The 16,217-nt window shown below is 38.3% G+C and overlaps 1 long non-coding RNA gene across 2 annotated transcripts; it reads right to left on the bottom strand.

Annotated features, from left to right (window-relative positions):
• Positions 1–587: 587 nt before the first annotated feature.
• Positions 588–16,198, bottom strand: LOC129621182 (uncharacterized). Of its 2 annotated transcripts, XR_008699073.1 has the most exons (3): positions 16,053–16,143; positions 14,150–14,301; positions 588–918 (listed from the first exon to the last, which is right to left on the bottom strand). It is a non-coding gene; the product is annotated as an uncharacterized LOC129621182 (long non-coding RNA). The 2 variants fall into 2 exon arrangements; XR_008699074.1 differs by lacking the exon at positions 14,150–14,301 and having other exon boundaries at positions 16,053–16,198.
• Between the last annotated feature and the right edge of the window lie 19 nt (positions 16,199–16,217).

The raw sequence follows: 16,217 nt of genomic DNA, 5'->3' as shown, positions 1-16,217 counted from the left end.
CCTCAGCCCTACCTATCTCTACAACCTCATTTCTTTCCAGTTTCTTCCAGACCTCAGTGAAAGTGTCACCATTCAATTCTAGTCTTTTACATACATGTCTTCCTCCGTTCCATCTTTTAGAATCTGCTCAAATTCCAGCTCTTCTTTGGAGTCTTCCCCGACTCCGTCAGCTTGGGCAATTCCAGCGTCTGCGCTTCAGCAGTTAACTATATCACTTAACTTATGCCTCTGTCTCCGCCACGCCAGAGGGTGTGTCCTGAAAATTAGGGGCCATGTTATATTTGTATTTATGCTTTTACCACCTAGCAACCTGCCTGTTATAGAGTGTCCTTGTCATTGTTTAGTTATTAAGTCAAGTCTGACTCGTTTGCGACCCCATGAACTGTCGACCACCACGTTTCTCTATCCATGGGATTTCCCAGGGAAGAATACTGGAGTGGGTCACCATTTCCTTCTCTAGGGGATCTTCCTGACCTATGGATTGAACCCATGTGTCCTGCATTGGCAGGCAGATTCTTTAGCATTGAGCCACCTGGGGAGCTTGTTATAGAGAGTGTATCTGATGAATAAATCAATGCTAAGTGAGATTTTAGGAACTCGTAATTTATTTATTTTTCTCTTTGGCCATGCTGGGTCTTAATTGCTGCCCGGGCTTTTCTCTAGTGGTGCATGGGCTTCTCACTGCGGTAGCTTCTCTTATTGCAGAGCACGCGCTCTAGGGCATATGGGCTTCAGTACTTGCGGTACACCGCTCAGTAGTTGAGGCTCCCAGGCTCCAGAGTATGGCTTCAATGTTTGACTCATGGGCTTAGTTGTTCCATGGCATGTACAGTCTTCCCAGATCAGGGATTGAACCTGTGTCTCCTGTACTGGTAGGCAGGTTCTTTACCACCGAGCCATCAGGGAAGCCCTCAGGAACTTGGAATGAAAAAAAAAAAAAAAAAAAAATTAAGCGAAGAGTTGACTCATTGGAAAAGACCCTGATGCTGGGAGGGATTGGGGGCAGGAGGAGAAGGGGATGACAGAGGATGAGATGGCGGGATGGCATCACCGACTCGATGGACATGAGTTTGAGTGAACTCCGGGAGTTGGTGATGGACAGGGAGGCCTGGCGTGCTGCGATTCATGGGGTCGCAAAGAGTCGGACATGACTGAGCGACTGAACTGAACTGAACTGATGATAATACTTTGATATTTGGATGTGATATGTAACATTAATTGTGGGGAAAAGTAATTTGGGATAAAAGGAGAGGAAAAAAATAGGCCCCAGCAAACAGCTGAAGCCTCAGAATCAGAGGGCAGGGCTGGGCTACACTGCAGTTTTTGCCACAGTATAAATCTTACTTGGTTTTAAACCCAAGAAGATGTACAACCGAGCTTTCACAAATCAACATTTTCTAGGTATATGAAAGATCCATTTGGAGTTCAGGCCTACCAGTTCAATACCTTTTCCCTCAATAACCATAGCAAGCAGAAGGTATTTAACTTCATGAATTATAAAATGACAAGAAACATTTCTGTATTGGTTGTGGATTCAATCCCACAACAGGTTCAAAAGTTCAGAAGCAGCTAATACCCGAATTTATCATAGTAAAGGTTACTACATGAGCAGCACTTTTAAATAATATATACTTTAAATTATTGAAGGTAAGCAGCAACAGGTAAGAACACGGTCTTTTTAAGTATCCTCTTGTTTCCTAAAATGCTTCAGTGCTTTTCCAGTATTCCTTAGAGTAATAAATTATAGAACTATGTACATTTTATTATTAGCAGATAACTGCTTAGAATATTTTATTGTAAATAGATATTTTAAGTCTCATTTTCTCCAGATGTACTAATTACGATGGAACACTGATTGAATGTTTGTTCTGTGCCTGGCACTACAAAAACATTTTATAAACATTAACTCATTTAACAATCTTATAGAGTGATTTCTATTATCAACCCCATTGTACAGATGAAAAAAACTATAGCTGAGAGAGCACCAGAAACAATCTATTCTTATTTTTATCTCCAAAGCTTTGCTAATTCTATTGCCCTTGCCCAGAAGGTTTCCTCTCTCTCAATTCTCTATTCTAGTTTCTCTTCAAGGCCAATTTAAAATTTCTTTCATGCACTTTCCTTCAATCTTCCCAAAGTTTTCTGGACTACTGTGGCTTCCTTTATACAATTATTCATTAATTCATTCATCCATCCATTGTCCCTCCACCCATCCATTCACCTTTATTAAATATTATTGTGGGAAAGGTGTGGGAATTCTCTGGTGATCCTGCATTCATTTATATGTTGACTTGTTCTTTTGCTTCACATAGTAGGCTTGTCTCCCTAATGAGATCAGAAACTGCTTGAGGGCACACATATCTGAAGCTTCTTTTAAATGAACTCAGAACCTGCATGCTTTGTGTTGGGAAGTTCAAAAGAAACTAGAGTAGGAGAAAGAAGTGGTCAGAGAATGTGGAGAACCAGGAGAATTTTCAGTACTATTTAGATCTTCAGAGTGGTTTATAAAGATGATAAACAACCAAAAAGACAACTGTGTTTAGATATGGTTAGGGGGCAAAGTTTCTATTCTTGACACTCAGTGCTTCCACTACCTGAAAAGAGACCCTTGGTGACTAGAAAGTGGTATTAGTCTTGGGGTTGAGAGCCAGATATCACAGTTTAGGAAGTTAATGAGCAAGTGAAAAAAGTAGCTTTAGATCTCTCATTCAAGTATTTGACAGAAAATGGAAAGCAAGTGAAATTCTAATTACGAAAGGCCAAAGAATGAGATTTTTAACATATAAGAACCTATACCTGCTAGAAAGCAAAAACTTACAGAAAAAGGGTTGAAGAATTTCCATGATTGACATGAAATTGTCCCCCACCCCTTCTATGGGAAAAGAGAAGATAATCCAGTTCCCTCCTCTGACCCTTGCAAGTGCCAGCTAACCCTCTGGGCTATTGAGATCTGTCCTTCATTCCTAACTGCCAGACAGAGCAGTTCCTTTCCCTGCCTAAAAGGCTGTCTGACAGATATTGACCAAATATAGCTGCTTTTTTCTTTCATCACCATTCAATTTGCTTAAATAAAAAGTCCAATGAAAAATGACTTCCTCGAATATATCTATACTGCATCCATCCTCTCCCGTTATTTTTGGATGTCTCTCTGGAGTGATTTGGTTATATGCATGTAACTCCCTGTTCACCAAGTCTAATATGCAAGTCTTAAATTTTTAAAATGCCTGGGCGGTCTATGGACAGTACAGAAACAGTGCAGGTCGTCCGTTTGTGACTTGAAATCTGATACTCTGAATCCAAAGGAATTACCCACCATATCCATCTCTATTGCATTTCGTGTCTCCTTTTCCTCCCCGTCGTTCACCAGACAGTAATGTTCTCAGATCAAATATCCTCTATAAATTGAGAGGACATTTAGCTGATTTATGGGGCTTTTAGCTATTATATACTTACCTATTCAATAAAAGTAAGTACTTACATCACATGACACATATGCTACCTTCACAATGTAAGATCTTTCCTTCAAGGGATTCAGGCATCAAATTGTAATGAGATTTCTTGTAGCTAATACATCACTTAAGGGCAAACTGACATTCTGAATCTATTTCTTTCTTTTTTTTTTCTCAATGGAATTCTGAATACAGCATTCTTCATAAGATCCTTAACATTATTAAAATTTTTATTTTCTTTTTTAAACAGAATGTAAACCTGTTGAATAAAGAAACTAGGAGCAGGAATATTGGTTTTGCACATAAAATCAGAAAAGGAATATTGCCTTGGTCTTTTATATAACATTGCCAATTTCCAGAGCCAGAAGCAGAGTAAATTCTGCCTTAGCATCTATGCTGTAGGAAAACCTTGAGGGTAAATACATCTACGTGGGATCTTATTTCAGTGTATCAATCAACCCATCAACAAGAAATGAACAAATATTTACTCCACAAAGTATCTGAGTATATAAAGAAGTGTAAGACATATCCCAATAGAGTAAATTGCTTGAAAGTCACTATAAATTCAGGCTTTCTCAGCATCGGCTCTATTGACATCTTGGGCCAGATGGCACTTTGTCGTGGGTGGCCATCCTGTGCATTGTAGATAGTTTAGCAAAATCTACCAGCTAGAGGCTAGTAGCACCCCTCCCCCAATTATGAAAACTAAAAAAAAAAGTCTCCAGACCTTTCTAGTGGTGTCCTGGAGGACAACATCACCCTCAGCTGAGAAACTCTGCTCTGACCAGACCTACCATGTGAATATGATTATTGCAAAATTCCAGTCTGTTTGGATCTACTACTGCAAAACCATGTTATGACTCTGGGAATATTGGAAATGTTGCCTCTTTTATTCCCCATTATTATGCTTCTTGGTGCTGTGAATGTTAATTAAGTAAATGTGATGGGCTTTCCTGGTGGCTCACTAAAGAATCCACCTGCCAAACAGGAGATGTGGATTCGATTCCTGGGTTGGGAAGATACCCCTGGAGAAGGAAATGGCAACCCACTCCCCAATATTCTTGCCTGGGAAATCCCCTGCACAGAGAAGCCTGGCAGACCACAGTCCATGGGGTCACAAAAGAGTCAGACACAGCTTAGCAACTAACCAACAACAAACATGGTGATAAACGCTTTCAAGAGACAGGTTTTAGCAAACATGTTTGCTTTATTGTGGTTTAGGGAGGCTCAGAAATTCAAGCAGATCTGAATCACAATTATGGAGTAAGAGAAGCTGGTTGCTGGGACTCACCCCACAGTACTCTTCATTGGAGTGACCTAAAACCTACTTCTGGCTAGAGATTCCTCTATTTCAGACCTAAACAATATTCATTACTCATCATCTCATTGTAACTCAAACTGATATTGCCTAAAAGTGAAGTTAACATCCTGCTGTATGCTGAAGGTTGATTTCCCTCCCAAATTTGCAGGTCACAGCAAGAAGATGGCCATTTATGAACAAGAAAATGGGCTCTCACCAGACACTAAATCTGCCAACAATTTGATCTTGGACTTCCCAGTTTCCAAAACTGTGAGTAATAAATTTCTGTTGTTTATAGGCCACCTCATTTATGATATTCTGTTATAGCATCCTGAACAGACTAAGACAAATCCTGTTGCAAAAATAAGTCTGCTTCCCAATCAGCCTATTTCTATTTATGGGGTCAGCATTCTCTAAAGGTCTTATCTAACCTGCCCATATCCTTCCCCATATTCCAGAGGCTTCCAAGTCCTACTGGATTTTCCTCTTCAGTGTCATTTCAGTTGAACACTACCTCTCTTGTTTCTGAGGATCAGCATCCTCACAGTCACTGGCTGAGTCACTGCCACACTTCCAAGGGCTCCTAGCCTCAATGTCTCCCTTCCTCAGACTCTCTTGCATGTGCTCTCAGACTTTAAATACCATCTGCCACCCACTTCAGGGAACTGTATCATGTAACTCTAACTTTTTGAAACAAATACAGATTTCTTAGCATGCTATTCTGAGTTGTTCCTCTGTTTATTTCATTTTTCCATCTCAACAGTTTTTCTTTGTTTTGTTTTGAGGTCTGACTAGATCTTCCCAATTCGATTCACATTCTAATCACCCCAATCTCTGTAGTTTATGGTTCCTAATCCAGTATGTTCTTTCCTCCCTGCTGCTAACCCAGCTTTATACTTGGAATAATGATAATTACTATTTATTAAAAACCTAAAGCCAGACAGGTAGAGGGCTAAATGTTTATCTATGTTACATCAGGTACTCTTAGCCCTATTTGTCAAGCTCTGAGGAGTTAAGTACTGTGTCCAACTTCACACAGCTAGGATATGGTAGGATAAGTATTTGAATCTCATTCCATCTGGCTGCCACACCCAAGTTCTTAACCATCTAGTGCAGTGTGTTACACAATCCCTTATGGGTTTAGATATTTGGTGTTAAGTGAAAGATGGGTAAACACAGAATAAAAAGAGTTTCTTTCCTGAAATGACCTGTCTTCCAAGTAGGATCTCTGGAAATTTACTCTTTTCAGGAGTAAGTCTGACAATCCATGGGCTCTTCAGTTGTAAAGAGAAACAATAGACTTTGATGAAAGGTATTGTACAATTATAACGTAAAAGAATATAGGCATTTGAAAGGTACTATCTAAATGTACAAGATAGGATTCCTTTTGATTGATTCTTTTAGGTTATATGTTACATAATAAGCTCTCACACAGTCTCAAAGAGAACAGAGTTTGCTTATTGTCTAATTAATAATATTATATTAGGCACCATGGGTAAACCAAAAATTATTATAACACAATTCCCAGTCACAAAGGAACTTAAAATCTAGCAGGGTAATTAAGGCAAACTTACAAAGAGGTATAACATAATGTAGAAGGTAATACATGCTGTAAATATACTAAAACGGACTTCAGAGATTTCTGGAAAAGGAAACATTTGAGGTGGTTCTTAAAGGAATGGTTTGGAAGATATAAAAAGGCAATGAAGGAAAAGAAGGGATTTTACATAGAGGAAATATTATGATGCACTCATATCATATCACATAAAGATTTGAGGGTGGGGATTGGTGGGTGCTGGGGTTTTGTTCCATCAACAGCTATAGGTAGTATGAGAAATTTCAACACATTTTCCTGAACAGTACTTGTATTCCTGGCAAGCTGGATAAAGCCCAGGTCTGCTCTTATGGACCGGAAGAAGCCACTTGAGTACATACCTTGTGGAGCTTTGAATCTGACCTTAGAGACAGATTTGTACAATACACAACCTTTTAACATTTTAGATAGGAGCCCATCTGCAATATGTAAAAAGAAATACTTTTTACGCAGATCTCATAGGCAGATGAATATAGGAATCTAGTCAGGTTTACAAGATTATTATATGCTCCAGGAATAAGATAATGCAAGAATGGAAAACAGACTTATAAATGAGAATTATAGCAAGAAAGGTGATCAAAATTTAGCAATTGATTGTTGGCAACAATTTATCCCTTGCAGTGTCACAATCTAAGTTTATTTGCTCTTCTAAACATGAGAAAATCTGATTAAATAATTTTCATTATTGTGTATATACACAATTAAAAAAAGAGTTGATCAGAACATCAGTGAATGTATTAATATTTTGAGAGCAATTTGGCTAGTTTTATCTTTGGCTTCAGAAGTGATCTGAAGAATTTAAAAATTTCTCAAAAATTTTTTTGGAGATGATAGATTTTTTAAGGGTCAGAAACAAAATTAAGACCAAAAAAGAAAAGGAAATTCAAAAGCCTGGTTTATCTAGACTAGCTACATTCCAGAAATTGAGTTGGTAGTATTGATATAATTTATCTTCAACATCCCTATCTTTACTTTAAACAGGACTTTATAAAAAACAATAAACAGCTATGACTTTTTAAAACTAAAACTGAAATATTATAAAGGGAAAATTAGCTTAAGGGATTTACCCTGGCATATCACATCCGTTGATTGTAAGTATCAAGGCATTTTTATTTTTTCTTCTAACGGTATAAAAATAAACAAAAGCTGCATTCTTAATAGCTACATTTAAAAAATGAGAAGGACAGCACTCATGATGCCAAAGCAAATACTGCATCAATACACTACAAGCATACAGAATGCCAACCAGCTTGGCAAAAAATCCTTTCAGTAGTGTTCTCAAGCCCACTGCCATCTCAGCCCCTATTGGAGCCAAGGTCGAAAGTATAAAAACACACCTTTATCTGCAATTCTGTCTGTCAGGGTCAAAGGGAACAAGAATTGAATTAACACTCTGAAAAGTTTCCTATTGCAGGTGATAAAACCAAAAGGTATATATAAAATCACTGCAAAGGAGAAATCTGTTGTCACTTGTTTTATCTGGTGATACAAATGGGACACTAAGAGGCTGCTAGTTTCTAAGTAACATCTCTTCACAGATAAGATAGATGCTGCCTAAAGAATCGGTCAACCCAATGAAACAACTGATCTTACCTGAGCTTGGCATCATGTAGATTAAACAGTGGGTGGACTTTTCTCCTTAGATTTTATCTGGTTTGTATAGTGTACTATAGTCTAGTCAAAACATCACTGCTGCTACTGCTGCTGCTGCTGCTAAGTCGCTTCAGTCGTGTCCGACTCTGTGCGACCCCATAGACAGCAGCCCAACAGGCTCCCCCGTCCCTGGGATTCTCCAGGCAAGAATATTGGAGTGGGTTGCCATTTCCTTCTCCAATGCATGAAAATGAAAAGTGAAAGTGAAGTCGCTCAGTCGTGTCTGACTCCTGGCGACCCCATGGAGTGCAGCCCACCAGGCTCCTCCATCCATGGGATTTTCCAGGCAAGAGTACTGGAGTGGGGTGCCATTGCCTTCTCCACTGAGGCATGACCAAATCATATTCAGCAGTCAGAGTGATGTCTAGGAGAATGTTGGAGGTGTCTACCCATGAAAACAGTGTCTACCTACGAAAACTTGAATTTGGTCTAAAGTCTTTTCCTTGTTTTTAGTGGATCTGCATCTGGGCAACATAAGAAAATTACCTAAATATTCATTTTGATTTCTTTCTTTTCTTTTCTTCTTCTTCTTTTTTTTTTTTTTTTACTGGGAGGAATGGTTATAAAGCCAGTGTCATTTTATTTTTAACAGAAAATTTTCTAAGGGAGATTCCTAGAGGCACAATATAACACTTAACGTTAGATTTGTGTTAGAGAATTAAATGCAGATCTCAGATTTATAATTGCAAAATAAAGGCATAGAAAACTTTGGATTTTGAGAATCTCACCATGTGTTGGAATAAAAGGACCCATGGTGGTCCTTCTGTAGAATAGTTTGTTTAAAAGCACACAAGTGAGAAACATGACAATAATCATTTTTAGAAACCTGAAAATAAATTTTGACTGATCAGCTAAACTATTTCTCCCTCCTCTGGAGACAGAAAAAAGATGAAATGTTTTTACTCTAAGTGAGAGAAATTAAAGTAAGATATAATAAACTTCTGGACCAGAACTATCCAATAAAACTTTCTTCTATGAAATAGGACTGCATCTGTGCTGTCCAGTATGTTAGCCACTAGCCATATGTTGCTAATGGATATTTGAAATGGGGCTGATATGACTAAGGAACTAAAATTTTAATAAATACTCACATGCGGGTAGTGGCTCCTGGATTGGACCGGGTGGGTCCAGAGAAAGGGAGTTGTTAAACATCAGACATGCGGACCTCAGTGAAGTAGGAGAGCGTCACAATCTCACAAGGCCCTTTGCTGGTCTCCTTTTACATCAAGTTGGGCCCCCTCTACCACAGCACAACTTTGTCTCATTTATCTAATGAGGATTCCAAAAGTTAGAATAAACTCTGAATCTGAAAATCTGAAATAGCTGAATAGAGGCCTCATTTTAAAAATATTTATTTATTTGGCTGCTCATGGTCTTAGTTGTGGCCTGTGGGATCTAGTTCCCTGACCAGAGATGGAACTCAGGCCAGCTGCTGGGAGCATGGAGTCTTGGCCACTGAGCCACCAGAGAAGTCCTGAGACCTCATTTTTAAATCTTAAGAAGCATAAGTTATATTTAAAAGGCTATGTAGACATTCAGTTATCATTTGGCTAGGGGAAGAGCTTAAGATATATTATTATTCAAAATATATCTCTTGAGAAGACCACAGATGGTAATATGATATAATATCCATGTTACAGATGATGTCCAATATAAAATGAGTTTGTGTTTCAAAAGTTCATGTGTATATATAGTAAAGTAGAATGTGTAAGTAGCAAACAGAACTCAAAATGCATTTTCCCATTGAAAACTTAAAATTAGATTACAAATTAACCAAAGTAGAAAACAAATCACTCAATAATATTACAGCATAATACTAGGGCTGCTTTTCAGTGGCATGAACTGACATAGCTGTACTAATAACTACAACCTTGTAATATTTTTATATACTTGTTAAATAGCTACTGCTTTACCCCTTTACAACCACAGCCCCTTAAGACTCTCTGACCTTTCTCAATCCAGACTTAAGAGTTGAAGCTTGGATCAGCAAGGGAGCTCCTGGACCCTCCTGCAGTTGGCGGTTTTTTACAATCAGTCAGTGTCTAAGCGGTAGGAGTTGCTGAATAATTTCCCTACCATCTTCAGCATGCTCTCCCTAGAGTACTTCTGTAACACATGCTACTGTGATTTCTGGGCTTCCTAGGTGGTAAAGAATCCGCCTGACAATACAGGAGACTCAAGTTTGATCCCTGGGTTGGGAAGATGCCCCAGAGGAGGGAATGGGAACCCTCTCCAGTATTCTTGCCTGGGAAATCCCATTGACAGAGGAGCCTGAAGGGCTACAGTCCATGGGGTCCCAAAGGCAACTAAACAACAAAACTGTGATTTCTGGAAAATCCCATGCTTTTAAACCTGAGTACTGAGGGCTTGGACTGTATAGAAATTCTCTGTTTCCTCACAAATTCTAAGTCCTGTGCAGAAGCATACCTGACTGCCGTGTTGTGTGTTCAGACACAGGCGGATGCTGTCTAAAGTCCTTCTTCACATAGCCGTCACCCAACGATAAGTCTCTTTGCCCAATATCTGTGGGTAGGGTGGAATCCCTCTCCAGCTATCTTCCTATTCAGTAGAGCTTGCCACTGGAAAGAGCCTAAGCTGCAGTGAATCATGAAGAACAATGTGAAAATGGAAAAGTGTATTTTCTTGAGACCTGCTTTCTAAGAGGCATTTTTTTGGTATGGTATTAAATAGTTTGGATAGTTACTTGAATATGAAAATGTTTTTAAAATTTTTAATCCTGAAGAACTGAGGAAAGGGTAATCATTGAGAAGAAAACTAATCCATTCAAGCATTTTTCCCCCTTCCTTCAATGCCCTTACATGTTTCTTTCTTTCTTTTTTTATTTCACCAAATTCTAAAATTCTTAGTAGTGTGTGAATAAGCCAGCTATAACATTATTTCTGAATAAGCCTATGATGGGTGATTTGAAAAAGTCATGAAACCTCTGCCTCACTTCTGATAATTATAAATTAGGAACTGTATTCCCTGTTCTTAATTGCTTTTCAAGGGTATTTATATAAACTAGATTGTCCAACTAAAATGTTTTGAGATTTTAAGCTACTTGTTTGCTCTTCTGCTCCCTTTAAAACTATAAAACAATCATATTTTATAATTTCATTTTAACATTTTATATATTTATGACATATATTTATTTGACAACTGTTTATCTAGAATTTCACCACTATAGAAGGGGTTATGGAGTTAATATAGTTTATATATTAAATGGGCTTTCCTGGTAGCTCAGATATTAAATAGCAGTTGTCTCAAGAAATGAATGGTGTTCACATTTTCCATTATAGTTAATGCTTTCACTTGTCTCAAGAGTCCATGTAGATTCTGAGAGTCTGGTATAAAATTAATTACTATGATTTCGATAAATATTTTCAAAGGAAAAATAATGAACACCACTATTAACACCCAAACCACTATTGGAGGGGTTTCCACTGGGATACTATGGAATTTTATTTTTTGGCCCTAAAAGGATTTTTTTTTTTAATTCAAAAGAAATTTGGAATCCTAAGTAAACAGGGAGGATACTGGATACAATATCTATTTTTTCCTTTTCTTTCCTTTTTACTTTCAAGTAATTACTTTGCTTTATGCTCTTGCCAGCTGGACCAGAACCAAGCTTCTTACACAGAGTCAGTCGAAACTAATCCATCTTCTCTATTGGAAAGAGTGATAGACTGCCTGCATCTAATACTCTTTCAGAAGGCAAACATGTTTGGAAAAGCCTCTTTCAAAAGACCACCAGTTAGAAAGAACTGGTACCTCTCAAAGAGCCATTCCATTTAATACCAGTCATCTAAAAGAATAGGTCCAACTTTCATTACCTGTTGTCAGCAATCTATAACACAGACACTACTGCAACACAAGACATGACTCCCTTGCTTCACATTTGTGAACAAAACCAGCAGACAGCAAATATATGGCAAAGCAGAGCTTCTCAGCACATCAGATTCCTGACATACATGTTGACTAGCCTCTATCAGACACAAAGACATTTTGAAAATAAAACAGAATTAACAAAACTGTCTCATTGCCTGGAATTCTTTAGATAAAAGTTGCATCTCCAAGCTTTGGAAGAGCACCTTAAGTTGTAATAGCAGCCACATAAAGCGTGGACTGAAATTTGGTAGAAACTGAATTTGGAGGTTCCAAATGGGAAGAAGTCATGGAATTAAAGGACCTGGATTTTAGGTCCACAGTCATCACTAACGAGAAGCAAGAGGTTAGCGTTTCATTTCCTTAAGTCTAACTTTCTGTATCTGCTAAAAGGAACAAGAATATCACTTACTCATCCACATAAAGGATATTATGAGGTTTGGAGGAATTTATACAGCTGCCTGACCCTCAAATGGGCTCCCCATCCTTCTGGGAGGCGTATAGCAGTGGGGACAGGTCTTGAAACCACAGGATAAAAACACTGCATCTTCCCAGGGCATCAGTTTTATTATAAGATTTTGTAGAATACTTGAAATTGTTTTGAATTTGGACATTTAATTAAAACAAACACAGTTATGTCATGAATTTTGCATGAACTTTTGAGATGAAATGTAAGATTTCAAAGAATTTTCTTACTTTTGAGGACCTACTTTGGTCTGTACTCCTGGATCTTCAGTGTTAACCATTAATTTTTGTCTGCTGTTTGTGCTTCTTTACTAAAAAAGTTTGATAATCCCAGTGAAGGAAACCATCTTTCAAAACTTAAAAGCTCTCTATTAATGCATGCTCTGGAGAAGGCAATGGCACGCCACTCCAGTACTCTTGCCTGGAAAATCCATGGATGGAGGAGCCTGGTGGGCTTCCATCTATGGGGTCACACAGAGTCGGACACGACTGAAGCGACTTAGCAGCAATGCATGCTTTTGGTTGTTGTCTCCTTAGTAATCATGTCAAGGAAGGGAGCATTCTCAAAAACATTTTTTTTACTTTTTAATATACAATATCTTTGTTTTTATTTAAAAATTTTCATTGAAGAATAGTTGATTTACAATATTATATTAGTTTCAGGTGTATGTACAACAGAGTAATTCAATATTCTTACAGATTATCTCCATTTAAAGTTATTATAAAACAATGGCTATATTTCTCTGCACTAAACAATATTTCTAGTTGCTTATTTATTTTACACATAGTAATTAGTGTCTCTTAGTCCCCTAACACTATCTTGTCCTCCACCCTTCCCTCTCTCCACTGGTAACCATTAGTTTGTTCTCTGTTTCTATGTGAGTTTTCCTATTTTATTAAACACCTTTGATTTATTTTTTGGATTCCACATATAAATGATAACATATAGTGTTTGTCTTTCCCTGTCTAACATATTTCACTAAGCATAATACCTTCTAAGTCCATTTACATCATTGCAAATAGCAAAAATTTCATTCTTTTATGGTTGAATAATAAAGAGTCGGACATGAACTGAAGCAATTTAGCTCACATTCACAAACAACATTACACTGTAGGCTTTCCAGGTGGCAGTAGTGGTAAAGAACCTGCCTGCCAATGCAGGAGATCTGAGAGATGTGGGTTTGATCCCTGGGGTCAGGAAGATCCCCTGGAGAAGGGAATGGCAACCCACTCCAGTGTTCTTGCCTGGGGAATTCCATGGACAGAGGAGCCTGGCAGGCTACAGTCTACAGGGTTGCAAAGAGTTGGATATGACTGAAGTGACTTAGCATGCAAGCATATGCAATATTATGTGTGTGTGTGTGTGTGTGTGTGTGTATGTGTGGTATCACATATTCTTTATCCACTCATCTGTTGATAGATGCTTAGCTTGCTTCCATATCTTGGCTACTGCAAATAATGTTGCTATGAACATTGGGGTGCATGTATCTTTTTGAATTAGTTTTTATTTTTTAGAGTGGTTATTTTCCATAGCAACTGTACTAGTTTACAGTCCCAGCAGCATGTACAAGGGTTCCCTTTTCTCCACATCCTCCCCAATACTTATTTGTAAACTCAAAAATTATTTTTATCTAACTTCTACTGTCTTTTACACAGAAGTGACACTTTTTTATTCTGTTTGGAATGTTGACTTTATCATCATCTTCTATATCTACTTACTTTTTAAAAATTAGGCTCATTGCCCAGTGAAAAAGTGGATCTGAGAAACCAAACTAAGTAATCTTTGGAATTGAAAGAACTTACCAATAAATGCTGGCCACACTGGCCCACATTTCCATGGGGCAGAGCTGAGCAGAACTTGGGGGTGTACGCTTTCCAGCTAGCTGAGCTCCATTCTCCTCTCCCTGCTTCTGGCCATCTCAGACTGCAACTGTTCTACATGCATTCTCATTTTTCTAAAGGATGCAGAATATTTTTAATTAAGCATTATAAAATTTTAACCAAGTGGGAATTCTGTAGACTATATTCTGTGTTGGAAGGTAGTGATATTTGCTTTGGAGCTTCCAATATAAAAACAATCTCTACTGGTACTGAACATGTGAGAGGCAAGAATAACTCTGGGTAGCTAAAATCTAGCTGCCTTATTCCATTATAATGCAAGCTCAAAATAAAACCTGTGGTCCTCCTCTAGCCAGCGTAGAAAGAAAACTTTACAAAGAGCAGTCCATAAATTAATTTCACTTTTTGTTTTGTTTATGTTTTTTTACCCTAATTTTTTTTTACCCTAATTTCATCATCATTTAAAGTGTTTTACTTTGGTGTGTGTGTGCACATCCATGTGCACATGTGTGTACTTGGTAACAACCTTGAATAGCATAGCCCTCTGTGTTTGTGACTTCCACATCTGCAGATTCAACCAACTGTGGACTGGAAATATTCAGAAAAAAAAAAAAAATTCCTGCAAGTTCCAAAAAGCAAAACTTGAATTTGCCAGCCTGGCAACTATTTACATAGCATTTACATTGTATTTACAACTATTTACATAACATTTACATTGCTTAGGTATTATAAGTAATCTAGAGATGATTTAAAGTATACATAGGATGTATATAGGTTATATGCAAATACTATGCCATTTTATATAAGAGAAATGAATATTTTCAAATTTGCATATCCCAGGGGTCCTAGAACAGACACCCTACAGGTACCTGAAGGATGATTGTATAAGTAAATACTGTATTTTTCTTTTCCTTTTTTTCACTCTTTTGCTTGTACAGACTGTAACATAATTGGAGAAGATGAGGAACAATGGTACTGTGAAAGTCTTTATAGCAAGCTTTTCCACGTCATGTGTGTGTGTGTTGGCCTCTCAGTCGTGTCCAGCTCTTTGTGACCCCGTGTAGCCTTTGTAGCCCACCAGGCTCCTCTGTCCATGGGATTCTCCAGGCAAGAATATTGGGGTGGGTTGCCTTTCCCTTCTCCAGGGGATCTTCCCAACCCTGGGATAGAACCCAGGTCTCCTGCATTATAGGCAGATTCTTTACCGTCTGAGCTACAGGGAAGCCCTAAAATATGACAGAGTTCTTATGTTTTAGCTTTCTTTTTTCCATGTCTACATTACACATTCACACATGAGTAGAAGTTACTGAAGGGCTTTCCTGGTGGCTCAGTGGTAAAGAATCTGTCTGCAAATGCAGGAGATGAGTGTTCGAACCCTGGGTTGGGAAGGTCCCCTGGAGGAGGGCCTAGCAAACCACTCCAGTATTCTTGCCTGGGAAATTCCATGGACAGAGGAGGCTGGCAGGCTATAGCCCATGGGCTCTCAAAAAGTCAGACACAGCCTAGTGACTTAACAGAATTTATTGAAACTGAGTCTCCCTAAAATTGAGTTGCTCTGCAAAGTTCATGATTAACCGCTTTATTAAAAACGTTATTCCCTTTCTCGTCCCATACCTGTTCTCCCTCAAGATTGAGGAGTATCAAAACATGGGGGATTGTAACCAAGCAGGACCCCATGAGGCCTTCCTGGGACAGATCCCTCCATGTCCTCTGTATGCCTCTTGTTGTAGAAAAACTGTACTCACCTAGACCTTTTGCAATCCCAAAGAGCAAATTTAATGATAGAAGTGAGGAAATGCAGACACAAAGGAAAAGAGTCAAGCAAGACAAAATAGTAATAGTTTAGCCATTCAACCAAGTCAAGTACCTTTAGTTCTTCCTCAAAGACTATAGAGAATATCCTGAGCCATACCCTTGAGCTGTTTTGCAGATACTGAAAGCCTCACCAGGTGGGAGAAGTTAAACATGAGGTTGATGATGTTGACTCCCAGTTACCTCATCTCCAGCCAATCAGAAGAATGTTCATTAGCTG

This window comes from Bubalus kerabau, chromosome 10 (genome assembly GCF_029407905.1).
Source record: "Bubalus kerabau isolate K-KA32 ecotype Philippines breed swamp buffalo chromosome 10, PCC_UOA_SB_1v2, whole genome shotgun sequence".
Lineage (NCBI taxonomy): Eukaryota > Metazoa > Chordata > Mammalia > Artiodactyla > Bovidae > Bubalus > Bubalus kerabau.
The sequence above is the reverse complement of the archived record's forward strand: the minus strand, read 5'-3'. Positions and strand labels throughout refer to the sequence as shown.